The following is an 18860-nucleotide window of genomic DNA, read 5'->3' on the forward strand; positions in this document are numbered from 1 at the left end:
ATATAGACAAAAATACACGCCACAGCTTCGTGTCGTCCTTTGCAGATGACACAAAAATCAGCATGAAAATTACCTCTGCTGAAGACATTGAAAAACTACAAGCAGATGTCAACAAAGTTTTTGATTGGGCAGCAGAAAATAACATGATGTTTAACAGTGATAAATTTCAGGTACTCAGGTACGGCAAAAATGAGGATCTGAAACATAATACAGGGTACAAAACACAATCGAATCTTCCCATAGTAGGAAAACAGCATGTCAAGGATTTGGGAATAATGATGTCCGACGATCTAACGTTTAGGGAGCATAACCAAGCAAATATCGCGTCAGCCAGAAAAATGATCGGATGGATTACGAGAACTTTCAAATCCAGGGATCCCATCACAATGGTTGTACTCTTCAAGTCACTTGTGCTGTCCCGTCTCGAGTACTGCTCAGTACTCACTTCCCCCTTCAGAGCAGGAGAGATTGCTGAAATAGAGGGAATACAGAGAACATATACGGCACGCATAGACGAGATAAAACACCTAAATTATTGGGATCGTCTCAAAGCTCTCCAAATGTACTCTCTAGAAAGGAGACGAGAGAGATACCAAATAATATACACCTGGAAAATACTGGAGGGTCAGGTCCCAAATCTACACAGTAAAATAACAACGTACTGGAGTGAACGATATGGAAGAAAATGCAAGATTGAACCTGTGAAGAGCAGAGGTGTCATAGGCACAATCAGAGAGCACTGTATAAACATCAGGGGTCCGCGGTTGTTCAACGTCCTCCCAGCGAGCATAAGAAATATTGCCGGAACAACCGTGGACATCTTCAAGAGAAAACTGGACGGTTTTCTAAGAGAAGTTCCGGATCAGCCGGGCTGTGGTGGGTACGTGGCCCTGCGGGCCGCTCCAAGCAACAGCCTGGTGGACCAAACTCTCACAAGTCGAGCCTGGCCTCGGGCCGGGCTTGGGGAGTAGAAGAACTCCCAGAACCCCATCAACCAGGTATCAACCAGGTGAAGCTAGGTCACCAGGCACCCCACGGTGAAGCTAGGTCACCAGGGACCCCACAGTGAAGCTAGGTCACCAGGCACCAGCACGGTGAAGCTAGGTCACCAGGCACCTTACGGTGAAGCTAGGTCACCAGGCACCAGCACGGTGAAGCTAGGTTACCAGGCACCCCACGGTGAAGCTAGGTCACCAGGCACCCCACGGTGAAGCTAGGTCACCAGGCACCCCACGGTGAAGCTAGGTCACCAGGCACCCCACGGTGAAGCTAGGTCACCAGGCACCCCACGGTGAAGCTAGGTCACCAGGCACCCCACGGTGAAGCTAGGTCACCAGGCACCCCACGGTGAAGCTAGGTCACCAGGCACCCCACGGTGAAGCTAGGTCACCAGGCACCCCACGGTGAAGCTAGGTCACCAGGCACCCCACGGTGAAGCTAGGTCACCAGGCACCCCACGGTGAAGCTAGGTCACCAGGCACCCCACGGTGAAGCTAGGTCACCAGGCACCCCACGGTGAAGCTAGGTCACCAGGCACCCCACGGTGAAGCTAGGTCACCAGGCACCCCACGGTGAAGCTAGGTCACCAGGCACCCCACGGTGAAGCTAGGTCACCAGGCACCCCACGGTGAAGCTAGGTCACCAGGCACCCCACGGTGAAGCTAGGTCACCAGGCACCCCACGGTGAAGCTAGGTCACCAGGCACCCTACGGTGAAGCTAGGTCACCAGGCACCCCACGGTGAAGCTAGGTCACCAGGCACCCCACGGTGAAGCTAGGTCACCAGGCACCCTACGGTGAAGCTAGGTCACCAGGCACCGTACGGTGAAGCTAGGTCACCAGGCACCCCACGGGGAAGCTAGGTCACCAGGCACCCCACGGGGAAGCTAGGTCACCAGGCACTGTGTCACGTGAATCAGTACACAACACTGACAGATGTTAATCTTCTTGTTTGAGAAGCTGTTCACTTGAGACAGTTAAGCAAGTCCCAGCTGTGTCTGGGTACAAGTGACAGGATGAACAACCCAGCGGGTTTTCTTCCTATTGGGGAGTGTTGTACATGCTGCTATGGCGGTGTGACGCTGCCCAATACTGTCACTATGGCGGTGTGTCCACTCACAGGATGAGTGGCGCTGCCCAATACTGTCACTGTGGCGGTGTGTCCACTCACAGGATGAGTGGCGCTGCCCAATACTGTCACTATGGCGGTGTGTCCACTCACAGGATGAGTGGCGCTGCCCAATACTGTCACTATGGTGGTGTGTCCACTCACAGGATGAGTGGCGCTGCCCACTACTGTCACTATGGCGGTGTGTCCACTCACAAGATGAGTGGCGCTGCCCAATACTGTCACTATGGCGGTGTGTCCACTCACAGGATGAGTGACGCTGCCCAATGCTGTCACTATGGCGGTGTGTCCACTCACAGGATGAGTGGCGCTGCCCAATACTGTCACTATGGTGGTGTGTCCACTCACAGGATGAGTGGCGCTGCCCAATACTGTCACTATGGCGGTGTGTCCACTCACAGGATGAGTGGCGCTGCCCAATACTGTCACTATGGCGGTGTGTCCACTCACAGGATGAGTGGCGCTGCCCAATACTGTCACTATGGCGGTGTGTCCACTCACAGGATGAGTGACGCTGCCCAATACTGTCACTATGGCGGTGTGTCCACTCACAGGATGAGTGGCGCTGCCCAATACTGTCACTATGGCGGTGTGTCCACTCACAGGATGAGTGGCGCTGCCCAATACTGTCACTATGGCGGTGTGTCCACTCACAGGATGAGTGGCGCTGCCCAATACTGTCACTATGGCGGTGTGTCCACCCACAGGATGAGTGGCGCTGCCCAATACTGTCACTATGGCGGTGTGTCCACTCACAGGATGAGTGACGCTGCCCAATACTGTCACTGGCGGTGTGTCCACTCACAGGATGAGTGGCGCTGCCCAATACTGTCACTATGGCGGTGTGTCCACTCACAGGATGAGTGACGCTGCCCAATACTGTCACTGGCGGTGTGTCCACTCACAGGATGAGTGGCGCTGCCCAATACTGTCACTATGGCGGTGTGTCCACTCACAGGATGAGTGGCGCTGCCCAATACTGTCACTATGGCGGTGTGTCCACTCACAGGATGAGTGACGCTGCCCAATACTGTCACTATGGCGGTGTGTCCACTCACAGGATGAGTGGCGCTGCCCAATACTGTCACTATGGCGGTGTGTCCACTCACAGGATGAGTGGCGCTGCCCAATACTGTCACTATGGCGGTGTGTCCACTCACAGGATGAGTGGCGCTGCCCAATACTGTCACTATGGCGGCGTGTCTACTCACAGGATGAGTGGCGCTGCCCAATACTGTCACTATGGCGGCGTGTCTACTCACAGGATGAGTGGCGCTGCCCAATACTGTCACTATGGCGGTGTGTCCACTCACAGGATGAGTGGCGCTGCCCAATACTGTCACTATGGCGGCGTGTCTACTCACAGGATGAGTGACGCTGCCCAATACTGTCACTATGGCGGTGTGTCCACTCACAGGATGAGTGGCGCTGCCCAATACTGTCACTATGGCGGTGTGTCCACTCACAGGATGAGTGGCGCTGCCCAATACTGTCACTATGGCGGCGTGTCTACTCACAGGATGAGTGACGCTGCCCAATACTGTCACTATGGCGGTGTGTCCACTCACAGGATGAGTAGCGCTGCCCAATACTGTCACTATGGCGGCGTGTCCACTCACAGGATGAGTGGCGCTGCCCAATACTGTCACTATGGCGGTGTGTCCACTCACAGGATGAGTGGCGCTGCCCAATACTGTCACTATGGCGGCGTGTCTACTCACAGGATGAGTGGCGCTGCCCAATACTGTCACTATGGCGGTGTGTCCACTCACAGGATGAGTGGCGCTGCCCAATACTGTCACTATGGCGGCGTGTCTACTCACAGGATGAGTGACGCTGCCCAATACTGTCACTATGGCGGCGTGTCTACTCACAGGATGAGTGGTGCTGCCCAATACTGTCACTATGGCGGCGTGTCTACTCACAGGATGAGTGGTGCTGCCCAATACTGTCACTCTGGCGGTGTGTCCACTCACAGGATGAGTGGCGCTGCCCAATACTGTCACTCTGGCGGTGTGTCCACTCACAGGATGAGTGGTGCTGCCCAATACTGTCACTATGGCGGTGTGTCCACTCACAGGATGAGTGGCGCTGCCCAATACTGTCACTATGGCGGTGTGTCCACTCACAGGATGAGTGGCGCTGCCCAATACTGTCACTATGGCGGCGTGTCTACTCACAGGATGAGTGGCGCTGCCCAATACTGTCACTCTGGCGGTGTGTCCACTCACAGGATGAGTGACGCTGCCCAATACTGTCACTATGGCGGCGTGTCTACTCACAGGATGAGTGACGCTGCCCAATACTGTCACTATGGCGGTGTGTCCACTCACAGGATGAGTGGCGCTGCCCAATACTGTCACTATGGCGGTGTGTCCACTCACAGGATGAGTGGCGCTGCCCAATACTGTCACTATGGCGGCGTGTCTACTCACAGGATGAGTGACGCTGCCCAATACTGTCACTATGGCGGCGTGTCTACTCACAGGATGAGTGGTGCTGCCCAATACTGTCACTATGGCGGCGTGTCTACTCACAGGATGAGTGGTGCTGCCCAATACTGTCACTCTGGCGGTGTGTCCACTCACAGGATGAGTGGCGCTGCCCAATACTGTCACTATGGCGGCGTGTCTACTCACAGGATGAGTGGCGCTGCCCAATACTGTCACTATGGCGGTGTGTCCACTCACAGGATGAGTGGCGCTGCCCAATACTGTCACTATGGCGGTGTGTCCACTCACAGGATGAGTGGCGCTGCCCAATACTGTCACTCTGGCGGTGTGTCCACTCACAGGATGAGTGGCGCTGCCCAATACTGTCACTATGGCGGTGTGTCCACTCACAGGATGAGTGGTGCTGCCCAATACTGTCACTATGGCGGTGTGTCCACTCACAGGATGAGTGGCGCTGCCCAATACTGTCACTATGGCGGTGTGTCCACTCACAGGATGAGTGACGCTGCCCAATACTGTCACTATGGCGGTGTGTCCACTCACAGGATGAGTGGCGCTGCCCAATACTGTCACTATGGCGGTGTGTCCACTCACAGGATGAGTGGCGCTGCCCAATACTGTCACTATGGCGGTGTGTCCACTCACAGGATGAGTGGTGCTGCCCAATACTGTCACTATGGCGGTGTGTCCACTCACAGGATGAGTGGCGCTGCCCAATACTGTCACTATGGCGGTGTGTCCACTCACAGGATGAGTGGCGCTGCCCAATACTGTCACTATGGCGGTGTGTCCACTCACAGGATGAGTGGCGCTGCCCAATACTGTCACTATGGCGGTGTGTCCTCTCACAGGATGAGTGGTGCTGCCCAATACTGTCACTATGGCGGTGTGTCCTCTCACAGGATGAGTGGTGCTGCCCAATACTGTCACTATGGTGGTGTGTCCACTCACAGGATGAGTGGCGCTGCCCGATAAACTCCCGCCTCTGGGCAAAATTAAAAACAAAATAATCTTGCTAAATGTTCGTTACCTATTAAATAAATACATGTTTAACCGCCATGAAGGAGGAAAGATGGACAGGTTTCGAAAGCGTTCATGTAAATGCTCGTTGAATGGTGACGCAGCCACATGAAGAGGCTTATGGCCCCACGTGGCTATGATGAATATGTGTGCACCAGGTACAGAGGAAGGAGTAGGGTTGCGGTTGATGAGTTGAGGTAGGCAGTGTCCTCTACGCTATCTTGGCCGTAAGCGCGCTGTCATACTCTCCCACCGGTCAAGATGGCCGCGCTTGGAAGAGAGAAATAGCGTGGTACACTTGGCATGAGGAAGGAAGAGTTGGTCAGGTGGTTTAAGCGGTCAACAACACCTCGCCTCTCACTGTGATAGGGACAAAGTTGATCAGTCACGTAGGCATGCCTCAGCCACACTGCGTTACAACACACACATGACTGGTGGGACTCATCTCCACGGGCCAGATTCACGAAAGCACTTACGCAAGCACTTACGAACGTGTACATCTTTCCTCAATCTTTGACGGCTTTGGTTACATTTATTAAACAGTTTACAAGCGTGAAAACTTCCCATTCAACTGTTGTTATTGTTATAAACAGCCTCCTGGTGCTTCGGGGTTCATTAACTGTTTAATAATTGTAAACAAAGCCGCCAAAGATTGAGAAAAGATGTACAGGTTCGTAAGTGTTTGCGGAAGTGCTTTCGTGAATCTGGCCCCATAACAACAACACCTGGTATAAGTTTTGACATTTGTGTGTGTGTGTGTGTGTTGAGTGGTACCTGGAGGGCCTCCAGAGTACCACATAAAGAGTGAAGGTACCCACAGGAGGGCGATCTTGTAGGACCTTCAGCGTGTTGCGTCACGGGTCCTGGTAACTCTCTCCGCCGTGTTCTGTTATCTACGTCCTGTGCAGTGTTCTGTTATCTACGTCCTGTGCAGTGTTCCGCTATCTACGTCCTGTGCATATTTTAATGAGGGTCTAAAAGTAACGGATGCTCATAAAATATCATATATATATATATATAAAGCTGAATTCGTGCCTCATTAAAACACCTCCCAAGTTTTTTTTCTGAAAATGAGATAGTGATTGACAGCTTAGTAGGCGCCGTGAGTGCCAGAGGGTTTAAATAATACCAGGACTCTGACGTCAATGTCGCCGGTAGCCGGGCTGTAGGCCGTAATTATAGATGGTGACACTAGTGAGGATTACTTTAGTGCAGGCCAGCCTACCTGGGGCAGGCCACTGTGGCCGGCCCACCTGGGGCAGACCACTGTGGCCGGCCCACCTGGGGCAGACCACTGTGGCCGGCCCACCTGGGGCAGACCACTGTGGCCGGCCTACCTGGGGCAGGCCACTGTGGCCGGCCCACCTGGGGCAGACCACTGTGGCTGGCCCACCTGGGGCAGACCACTGTGGCCGGCCCACCTGGGGCAGACCACTGTGGCCGGCCCACCTGGGGCAGGCCACTGTGGCCGGCCCACCTGGGGCAGACCACTGTGGCCGGCCCACCTGGGGCAGGCCACTGTGGCCGGCCCACCTGGGGCAGACCACTGTGGCCGGCCCACCTGGGGCAGACCACTGTGGCCGGCCCACCTGGGGCAGACCACTGTGGCCGGCCCACCTGGGGCAGGCCACTGTGGCCGGCCCACCTGGGGCAGGCCACTGTGGCCGGCCCACCTGGGGCAGGCCACTGTGGCCGGCCCACCTGGGGCAGGCCACTGTGGCCGGCCCACCTGGGGCAGGCCACTGTGGCCGGCCCACCTGGGGCAGGCCACTGTGGCCGGCCCACCTGGGGCAGGCCACTGTGGCCGGCCCACCTGGGGCAGGCCACTGTGGCCGGCCCACCTGGGGCAGGCCACTGTGGCCGGCCCACCTGGGGCAGGCCACTGTGGCCGGCCCACCTGGGGCAGGCCACTGTGGCCGGCCCACCTGAGGCAGGCCCACCTGAGGCAGGCCACTGTGGCCGGCCCACCTGGGGCAGACCACTGTGGCCGGCCTACCTGGGGCAGGCCACTGTGGCCGGCCCACCTGAGGCAGGCCCACCTGGGGCAGGCCACTGTGGCCGGCCCACCTGGGGCAGGCCACTGTGGCCGGCCCACCTGAGGCAGGCCCACCTGAGGCAGGCCACTGTGGCCGGCCCACCTGGGGCAGACCACTGTGGCCGGCCTACCTGGGGCAGGCCACTGTGGCCGGCCCACCTGAGGCAGGCCCACCTGGGGCAGGCCACTGTGGCCGGCCCACCTGAGGCAGGCCCACCTGAGGCAGGCCACTGTGGCCGGCCCACCTGGGGCAGACCACTGTGGCCGGCCTACCTGGGGCAGGCCACTGTGGCCTGCTCTCAAGTGTGTGAGTGTGTGACGGGGTGCACGCAAGGTAAAGTATTTATATCGATTATCAGGAGAAAGCGTTAAACATGACTATATAGCACATGAAGGAGGTGAAGGAACGGTGCCCGACCATTAGGACAATCGGGGATCGAACGTCGCCCTTGCAAGAAACAAGGGTGCACGCAGCGCACACATGGTGTTTAACGGTGACAAGTTCCAGGTACTGAGGTATGATGCAAATGAGGAACTTAAGCTAAGCACAGGGTACAGGACAAATTACTCATAGAAGGAAAGCAACATGTAAAAGATCTGGTAATTATGTCTGACGACCTGACATTTAGTGAACATAACCGAGCAAATATAGCGGCGGCGGCCAGGAAAATGACAGTATGGATTATGAGAACGTTCACATCCAGAGATCCCACAGCAGTGCTAATACTATTTAAATCACTGGTGCTGTCCCGTCTTGAGTATTGCTCGGTACTCACTTCCCCTTTCAGAGAGGGAGAGATCTCTGAATTAGAGGGAATACAGAGAACATATACGGCACGCATAGACGCGATAAAAACATCTAAATTATTGGGACCGTCTCAAAGCTCTCAAAATGTACTCCCTGGAAAGGAGACGAGAAAGATATCAAATAATATACACATGGAAGATACTTGAAGGCCAGGTCCCTAATTTGCACAGTAAAACAACAACATACTGGAGCGAAAGATACGGAAGGAAATGCAGAACAGATCCAGTGAAGAGTAGAGGTGCCATAGGCACAATCAGAGAACACTGTCTGAACATGAGAAGAACAGTATGGTCTCCAGGTCCGATAGAAGAGTCCGGTCTATATAACAGAACACTTCCACCCTCCGGCCAATTTTGAGAACTAACGTTGATATAACAATTAATCAATCTTGTATGAATTGAACTGATTGATTGAAGGTTGAGCGTTGCTGGAGCAGGCTCTGGCCACTGGGCTCCGCCTCATCTTCCACCAACCCTGTATGTGTGTAATCGTCTAGTAGAGAGTGTCCCAGTGTCCAATAGGCTGTTACTAACGATAGCTTCCATAATTCACTACTCCATTTTCCAAACTATTATTTCTGATTCATATATGATGTAGTATGTATCTATCCCGCCGCGGTCTATTCTTCGGTGATATATTTAGCTCCTGAATGCAAATGCCAATGAATAGTCTCCGTGGTGCAGTGGTAAGACACTCGTCTGGCGTTCCGCGAGCGCTATGTCATGGGTTCGTATCCTGGCCGGGGAGGATTTACTGGGCGCAAATCCTTAACTGTAGCCTCTGTTTAACGCAACAGTAAAATGTGTACTTGGTTGTAACAAGGATTCTTCGCGGCGGGGATCGTATTCCAGGGACCTGCCCGAAACGCTACGCGTACTAGTGGCTGTACAAGAATGTAACAACTCTTGTATATATCTCAAAATAAGATATTATGGCAGTAAGTTTAGCCTAGTCCAAAAACAAAAATAAATTATAATATAAAGCCCGAAATATAAATCAGGTATCTTAACACAGAGAGAAGTGTTGCCTGACTGACGTAGGTGTTATCAGTGGTTGATAACACGAGACGCGATAACCACAACGGGTCTTTGTTCCCTGTTAACAGGATAACCACCACCAACCGACCGCGGGAACACTTGAGAACATGAACAATGACGCTATATCTGTGAGGCTCACGTGTTCATCTTCAACCTTGTTCTGTTTTGTTGTTCACGAGGGCATCCTGTGAGTGAACAGTGAACATGATGCTATAGTGGGCAGCGTCACTCGTCCTGTGAGTGAAGATGCTGCCATAGTGGGCAGCGTCACTCGTCCTGTGAGTGAAGATGCTGCCATAGTGGGCAGCGTCACTCGTCCTGTGAGTGAAGATGCTGCCATAGTGGGCAGCGTCACTCGTCCTGTGAGTGAAGATGATGCCATAGTGGGCAGCGTCACTCGTCCTGTGAGTGAAGATGCTGCCATAGTGGGCAGCGTCACTCGTCCTGTGAGTGAAGATGATGCCATAGTGGGCAGCGTCACTCGTCCTGTGAGTGAAGATGCTGCCATAGTGGGCAGCGTCTCACTATATGTACATAACACCTCATGTGTCACTATCGCTCTCCAGTAACACACTGACTGGTCTCCAGCAACATACAAAAGTTGCGTGACATTAGGTAACGGGGCTCTCTCTCTGCTGGATAACAGCCTGCGGTAAGGCTTCTCTTAATAATGTCACTCCAACATCCTATAAAAGGCTTCAACTATAACAAGCCCTTAACATAGAGGACAAACAGACATTAATTCCACATCTTAACTGGGTGAACTGATTCCTGTCGACCAAGGTTCCCACCACATTACTTTTGAGGAGTAAAAATTGAATATTAAGGAGGAGACTACAGAGGTGCCAGTAAGATCACAGTCTTCCATCAGGGAACAGAAAATAGGGACAGGTGCGCTCTACAGTTATCTTGAGATGATTTCGGGGCATAGCGTCCCCGCGGCCCGGTCCTCAACCAGGCCTCCTTTTTATTACGCACCCCCGGGAAGCAGCCCGTAGCAGCTGTCTAACTCCCAGGTACCTATTTACTGCTAGGTAACAGGGGGCATCAGGGTGGAAGAAACTCTGCCCATTTGTTTCCGCCTCCACCGGAATCGAACCCGGAACCTCAGGACTACAAATCCGAAGCGCTGTCTACTCAGCTGTCAGGGTCCTGAGTGGTGTCAACATTGTCACATTTTGGTATAGCCATGCCCTAATCCAACTTAATATAGCACCTTCAATACCGGGAGGTTATCTTCTTCTTGAGATGATTTCGGGGCTTTAGTGTCCCCGCGGCCCGGTCCTCGACATGGCCTCTACCCCCAGGAAGCAGCCCGTGACAGCTGACTAACTCCCAGCTAATTATTTACTGCTAGGTAACAGGGGCATAGGGTGAAAGAAACTCTGCCCATTGTTTCTCGCCGGCGCCCGGGATCGAACCCGGGACCACAGGATCACAAGTCCAATGTGCTGTCCGCTCGGCCGACCGGCTCACTTCCTCTATCTTTTTAATAAGTCTTTCATGTGGCACTGTATCAAAAACTTTGCTAAAGTCAAGGTACAACGTCACAATCCTTACCACTATCAACTGCCTCAACTATGCTGGAATATATTGATAGCAAATTTGTTAAATAGGAACGGCCGTTAGTAAAACCATGTTGTGAATCATTTAATATATGTTTTTCATGACGAAGACGAATGGTATTGTTCAGTTATTGATTCAAGTAACTTTCCCGCAATAGACGCTGAGCTAATTGGCCGATAGTTTGACGCAAGTGATCTATCTCCTTTCTTGAAAATTGGTACCACATTAGCAGCCTTCCACGCCTCTGGCACTCTGTCTGACTCTAATGATTTATTAAATACTACCTGTATCCGGCCACGCATTGCTGTGGCTCAACAACCCACCCCCGTATCCCCATCTTCCCAACCATTCCCCCTCCCCCCATCCCCTCGTCCTCCCAACCATTCCCCACTCCCTCGTCCTCTCGTCCCCCATCTTCCCTGTCCTCCTCGTCCTCCCCCACCATCCCCCACTCACCCGTTCCCTTGCCCTCCCCACCATTCCCCTATCCACTCGTCCTCCCAAACACTCCCCACTCCCCCGTCCCCTTGTCTTTCCCACCATTCCCACTTCCTTGTCCGATGCGTTCCCAAATGATCGGATGTTCCCATCACTGAAAAATAAGAACAGTTAAAAAAATAAATGAAAAACAATGAAAAAAAAAATAAACTATGCTCACAAAATGAACGGTATGGTAAACAACGCAGCTCAATTCCAATGCAATGTCACACAAAATAATTAAATCAAAATGAAAATAATTCGAAATCTATGAAAATTCAATATATCAATGCAAGCGGAAACAGTTGAAATGGAATCGTAACATATTTAGTATAGCGTGTGTTGCTCTTACGTGCAACAGATGGCACTGTTTTTTTTTTTTTTTAAGCATGGTTTTACCTGTCACAGGTGTGGCATCTATACTTATACTCATGAACTGAACGCTCTGGTAAACAACACCTCAATTACAAAGCAATGTCACACAAGTGGCGTGACATTAGGGGCAACAGATGGTGCTGTTTGAAAAAAAAAAGTTTTAACCTGTCACAGGTGTGGCATCTATATAGTAGGTATATAAAAACACGCTCGTATGCGAATGGAACGTTGTGTCAAAATTTCAAAGCAATCAGTGAAGAACTTTCGGAGATTAGCGATTTTGAACAAGCGAACATTTCCATTTTTATTTATATAGATGGTATACAATGGCTCGCAAAGCTCCTCTTCGCATTCCTTAAGCACCCTGGCACACACTTCATCTGGCCCAGGGGATTTGTTTGGCTTGAGTTTCACTATTTGTTTAATGACATCCTCTCTGTTCCAGTCACCTGAACTGTATAGGGTCTCGAACCCTGGATCCTACGCGTGTGAAGCCGTAGCTCTATCAACTCGGATATGAGCAGTTTCATTAACATAACTGCTAAATTAGTCCACCCGTCCTCTTCCCCACCAACATAGGCAGTTTGGTGGGGGAAGGCATAATGTTAAGTTCCTCTTTAGTAAATACAGAGGTAAAATATTTATTTAAAATACTACTCATATCTTCGTCATTATCCGTTATCTGACCTGTCTCAGTTTTTAATGGACCTATCCTTTCTCTAATCTTTGTTCGATATAACTGAAAAAAACCTTAGGATTTGTCTTTGCTTGCCCTGTTATACGAACTTCATAGTTTCTTTTTACCCTCCTTATCTCTGTTTTTAGCATTTCCATTTCTTTGAAGAATGCTACATACGCCGGGACTCCTTCCTTGCTCCTAATTAGTTCTATGGCTGTCTTAAACCTGTGTATCAGTGCCTCACTCCTAACTCGTCCTACATCATGTCCACCTGCACTGATACAAGTAATGGCTTGCAAAAGTTTAACTGCAAAAAGTAACAATCAATAAAAGAAAATGGAGTCCTAGCGCAGTTAAAACTCGTGTGCCTCAAGGTACAGTCCCTGCACCACTGCTTTTTCCTTATTCTCATATCAGATATAGATACAAGTCACAGCTTCGTATCATCCTTTGCAGATGACACAAAAATCTGTATAGATACTACTTTTTGTAGAAGACATTGAAAAACTACAAGTTGATATTCATTTTTTTGATTGGGCAGCAGAAAATAACATGATGTTTAACAGTAATTTATTTCACGTACTTTGGTATGGTGAAAATAAAGCCATAATACAGGGTACAAAACACAATCAAATGTGGCTAATAAGGAAAGCAACATGTAAAGGATCTGGGAATAATGATATCTGAGTTTAGGGAGCATAACCAAGCAAGTATTGCGTCAGCCAGGAAAATGATAGGATGGATTACGAGAACTTTCAAATCCAGGGAACCCATCACAATGGTTGTACTCTTCAAGTCACTTGTGTTGTCCCGTCTTGAGTACTGCTCAGTACTCACTTCCCCCTTCAGAGTAGGAGAGATTGCTGAAATTGAGGGAATACAGAGATCATCTACTGCTTGCATAGACGCGATAAAGCACCTAAATTATTGGGATCGTCTCAAAGCTCTCCAAATGTAATCCCTAGAAAAGAGACGAGAGAGATACCAAATTATGTACACATGGGAAATACTGGCGGGCCAGGTCCCAAATTTACACAGTAAAATAACATACTGGAGTGAACGATACAAAAGGAAATGTAGAATAGAACCAGTGAGGAGTAGAGGTGACATAGGCACAGTCAGAGAACACTGAACATCAGAGGTCCATATTGCCGGAACAAAAGTGCAAGTCTTCAAGGAAAAAAAACTGAACAGTTTTGTGCAAGAAGTGCCAGACCAACTAGGCTGTGATGTAGGCTGCGGGCCGCTCCAAGCAACAGCCTGTTTGACCAAGCTCTCACCAGTCAAGCCTGACGAGTAGAACTCTCAGAACCTCATCTTGGTAACGTACGGTTGAAATACAGGAAGGATTTCGCGTCTATTGTGTTACCCGTAACACTGTGGTGTCATATACTCTATTACGCTCTATATTTGCCCTCTGGACTTTGACCAGTTTGTGTCTTGCTTTGTTTTAGTGTCCTGCCATGTGTTTGAACTTGTCGCGCACTGACTTCTCGAATTGAGGAGGCTGGTGGTGTAGATTCAGCTGCTTAGTTCCTGCACTCAACTGGTGTTCAGGGTTCGAAGCCCATTGGCATCCTTTGTGTTTACATTTGAGGTTTGGTATCACGTTTGCCTCCACCCAAACCTGGTCTGGAATGGTCGGGGCTGATCCCAAACCTGCACACAGAAATAACACCACATGAGACCAGAAGGCATGGCAGGATGTGCAGAATACCCCCGTTGAAGAACAGAGGTGCAACAGGTACTCTGAGAGAGAACTATCAACATCAGAGGCCCGAGACTGTTCAACACGCTTCCACTACACATAAGGGACATAACTGGCCGACCCCTCACAGTGTTCAAGAGAGAACTATCAACATCAGAGGCCCGAGACTGTTCAACACGCTTCCACTACACATAAGGGACATAACTGGCCGACCCCTCACAGTGTTCAAGAGAGAACTATCAACATCAGAGGCCCGAGACTGTTCAACACGCTTCCACTACACATAAGGGACATAACTGGCCGACCCCTCACAGTGTTCAAGAGAGAACTATCAACATCAGAGGCCCGAGACTGTTCAACACGCTTCCACTACACATAAGGGACATAACTGGCCGACCCCTCACAGTGTTTAAGAGAGAACTCGATAAACACCTCCAAAGAATATCTGATCAACCAGGCTGTGACTCATACGTCAGGCTGCGAGCAGCTGCGTCCAACAGCTCGATTGACCAGCCCAACAACGAGGAGGCCTGGTCAAGGACCGGGCCGCGGGGACGCTAAACCCCGAAAGCATCTCAAGGTAACTTCAAGGAAACCATTTCACTTGTTAATGCATCCGATTTGTCAATAACAAATCTTTAATGTGCTCAGCTGAGCACTTGGTTTTCATCTGGGATCCCTTAGTCATGTGTCACCCAGGTTATAGTCTGTCCCTGTGTGCCATGTCTATTTCCCTGGTAATTTTTAATGTGGTGATCATGTCTCACCTGTTTCTTTTCTTCCAGTAATGTGAGGGTTTAACTCCTTTAGTGTTTCGGTGTAGCTCATACCCCTCGGCTCTTGGACTAGTCTAGTGGCATACCTGTTAACTTTCTCCAGCTTCAGTTTGTGATTAGTGAGGCAAGTACTCCACGCTGGTGCTGCATATTCTAGAATTGGTCTGACATACATGATATACAACGTCCTGAATGACTTATTATTGAGATTGGTGATATTAATTTGGTGTGATCATTGCGGGGAATCTTGGTGTAGTAACAACGCCAAAACCTATGTGATATCCTCTCCTATGTGATATCTCATGATATCACATAGGAGAGGATTTCCTCTCCCAGTGATATCTGGTGTTTGACCTGTTGCCCCCAGCACGTAGCCTCATTACTCTGCACCTGCTTGAGTTAATCACCTCAGAAAGTAGCAACTAGAGCTTATCAAGGGAAAGCGCCAAGTCTTTACGACTACATAGCACTGGAGAGGGGCCAGGATAAGGATTTGGGATGGGTCGGGGGAAAGGAATAGTGCCCAACCACTTGGACGGTCGGGGATTGAACGCCGACCTGCATGAAGCGAGACCGTCGCTCTACCGTCCAATCCAAGTGGTTGGTCTGCTACTTTCTGAACTGTCATTTAGTTTTGTCTCAGTCATCGTGTAGTTTTTACAGGTTTCCATTGCGTCTGTTCCTATAATGTTTGCCACAGTGAACATTGAAGGAGTCTAACCTTCCCTCTCTGATACGTCAGTCACTTGGATTAAGAATAGGATCTACTGAGCCATGACTCCCTGTGGGATGTCACTAGTAACATCAAGACCGGGGGAGCCGGTCGGCCGAGCGGACAGCACGCTGGACTTGTGATCCTGTGGTCCTGGGTTCGATCCCAGGCGCCGGCGAGAAACAATGGGCAGAGTTTCTTTCACCCTGTGCCCCTGTTACCTAGCAGTAAAATAGGTACCTGGGTGTTAGTCAGCTGTCACGGGCTGCTTCCTGGGGGTGGAGGCCTGGTCGAGGACTGGGCCGCGGGGACACTAAAAAAAGCCCCGAAATCATCTCAAGATAACCTCAAGATAAGCCATTCTTAAGTCTCCTCGCTGTAACACTGTGTTCTGCTGCAGGGTGCTCCTTTAGCAACTGGAGCACCATCCCAGTTGTGTGTGCCTCCATTTTGGGCACTGTCGTCCTGATGGGGACTGCGTCGAAGGCTTTCTGACAGTCCAGAAATATTCCAACCCGTTCTCGCACTTTAGTATAGTCAATATTGACTTATTAAATACGTGCATATGTGACATACTAATTTATTGTGAATATTTTAGTTTACCTTGAAAAGCTTCATAGAAAACACCGACCTTACCTAACCTTCTTAGTATGTTAAGATAAGCATTTTATTGCTTCGTAATTACAATTGTTACTTAACCTATTATAGGAATATTCAATCTGCCCCTTCTTCTCTGTATTGTGAGATGCCGGCCGCCCAGTTAACAGAACTGTAGCAGTATTCACCATCGTTGTGTCTGGTGTTTGCCTGTCAGTGACTGTAAGTGATGAGTTGTTACAGTCTTGTGCAGCCACTAGCACCATAGCGTTTCCGACAGGTCCATAATCTTAATTTTTCTTGGAACACGACCCGGCCAAATTCGTTTAACAACCAGGTATCCACTCGCTGCAGGGTGAACATAGGCTACAAGTTTAGGATTGGCGCCTAGTCAATCCTACTCGACCAGGATACGAACCCAGGCCAGATCGCTCGCGAAGTATGGGACGAGTGTCTTACAACTGTGCAACGGGGACTGCAGTAGCAATAAAGGTAACACGATACTTCATGTTACCTTCGTGGACAGAAGAGAGTCGGCTTCAAATATAATCAAACATATGGGATAACAAAGCAACTGAACTTGGGTAAAAGAGCACAAGAGGAAAAACCTGGATGTAATAGCACTTGCTGAAACAAAACTGTCGGGTATCATAGCAAATGAATTGTTTCCCCAGGATTACACTGTAATAAGGAAAGAGAGTGAAGGTAGGGGAGGAGGAGGAGGAGGAGTGGCCCTACAGATGAAGAAGGAACTAAAGTTTCGTGGAGATGGTTATCCCAGGCTGCGAGTGGCTGAGCGATAACATAACAGTAACCATGAGGCCCAATAATCAACCCGTTCTCGCAAATTTAATAAGTCAATATTGACTTATTAAATATGTGCATAGGTGACATACTTAACATAATAGATACCCTTAAAAAGCTTCATAGAAAACACCGACCTTACCTAACCTACTTAGTATGTTAAGATAAGCATCTTATTGCTTCGTAATTACAATTATTACCTAACCTATCATAGGTATAGGTTAAGTAATAATTGTAATTACGAAGCAATAAGATGCTTATCTTAAGATACTAACAAGGTTAGGTAAGGTCGGTGTTTTCTATGAATCTTTTTAAGGGTATCTATTATGTTTAGTATATCACCTATGCACGTAGTTAATAAGTCAATATTGACTTTACGAATTTGCGAGAACGGGTTGCAATAATAGCAGTGATATATAGCCCTCCACCGTCAGGTCTTCTTTAGGGGAGCCTGTCGGCCGAGCGGACAGCACGCTGGACTTGTGATCCTGTGGTCCCGGGTTCGATCCCAGGCGCCGGTTAGAAACAATGGGCAGTGTTTCTTTCACCCTATGCCCCCTGTTACCTAGCAGTAAAATAGGTACCTGGGTGTTAGTCAGCTGACACGGGCTGCTTCCTGGGGGGTGGAGGCCTGGTCGAGGACCGGGCCGCGGGGACACTAAAGCCCCGAAATCATCTCAAGATAACCTCAAGATAAGAAGACCCAGCAAGAGTATGACAACATGACAATTTCTACTATGTTTACTACGTCAGCCTTTGTCGCCTGAGGAAGTCGGTCCCTGGTGCTTATCTTGGCAGACTTCAACCACGAAAGATAGACTGGGAAAACACAGAGCCACATGGGTGTGCAGAAACATGGCAAGTGTAAACCAAGTGCTGGCAAGTGTAAACCAAGTGCTGGCAAGTGTAAACCAAGTGCTGGCAAGTGTAAACCAAGTGCTGGCAAGTGTAAACCAAGTGCTGGCAAGTGTAAACAAAGTGCTGGCAAGTGTAAACAAAGTGCTGGCAAGTGTAAACAAAGTGCTGGCAAGTGTAAACAACGCACTGGCAAGTGTAAACAAAGTGCTGGCAAGTGTAAACAAAGTGCTGGCAAGTGTAAACAAAGTGCTGGCAAGTGTAAACAAAGTGCTGGCAAGTGTAAACAAAGTGCTGGCAAGTGTAAACAAAGTGCTGGCAAGTGTAAACAACTCGCTCGCAAGTGTAAACAAGTCACTGGCAAGTGTAAACAAAGTGCTGGCAAGTGTAAACAAAGTGCTGGCAAGTGTAAACAACTCGCTCGCAAGTGTAAACAAGTCACTGGCAAATGTAAACAAAGTGCTGGCAAGTGTAAACAAAGCGCTGAGAAATATAAACAAAGCTAGTCAATTCATCTTCCAGTCTCATGCCTATTGCGTTTTAATTTAACTATTTTGAAGTTCGGATTTTGTTTGGAACCCGGCCGTAAAGTTGTGGATGGAGGCGGCTTCTACAACGTGTTCTCTCAGTGTTACGGATAGAGGCGCTTCTCCGGATGTTCTACTAACCTCTTAATGATTCCTTATATTTATCTTTCTGGGATTGGCATGATTATCGGTGCCGAGGTATGGTGTGTCTGTGGGTATAACAGCGCCCTGGCGTCAGGTGTTGTGTTGACTGAGGAGGATCACAGAGCCACACCCTGGCGCCAGGTGTTGTTGTGTTGACTGA

At 49.9% G+C, this 18860-nt stretch overlaps 1 protein-coding gene across 2 annotated transcripts in view; it reads left to right on the plus strand.

Moving 5' to 3' along the window:
- LOC123762732 (uncharacterized) overlaps positions 1-18860 on the plus strand; it is a 273458-nt gene that overhangs the window by 165319 nt on the left and 89279 nt on the right. The gene's annotated exons all lie outside the window — the stretch shown is intronic.

Source organism: Procambarus clarkii, chromosome 27 (genome assembly GCF_040958095.1).
Source record: "Procambarus clarkii isolate CNS0578487 chromosome 27, FALCON_Pclarkii_2.0, whole genome shotgun sequence".
In the NCBI taxonomy this organism is placed as follows: Eukaryota; Metazoa; Arthropoda; class Malacostraca; order Decapoda; family Cambaridae; genus Procambarus; species Procambarus clarkii.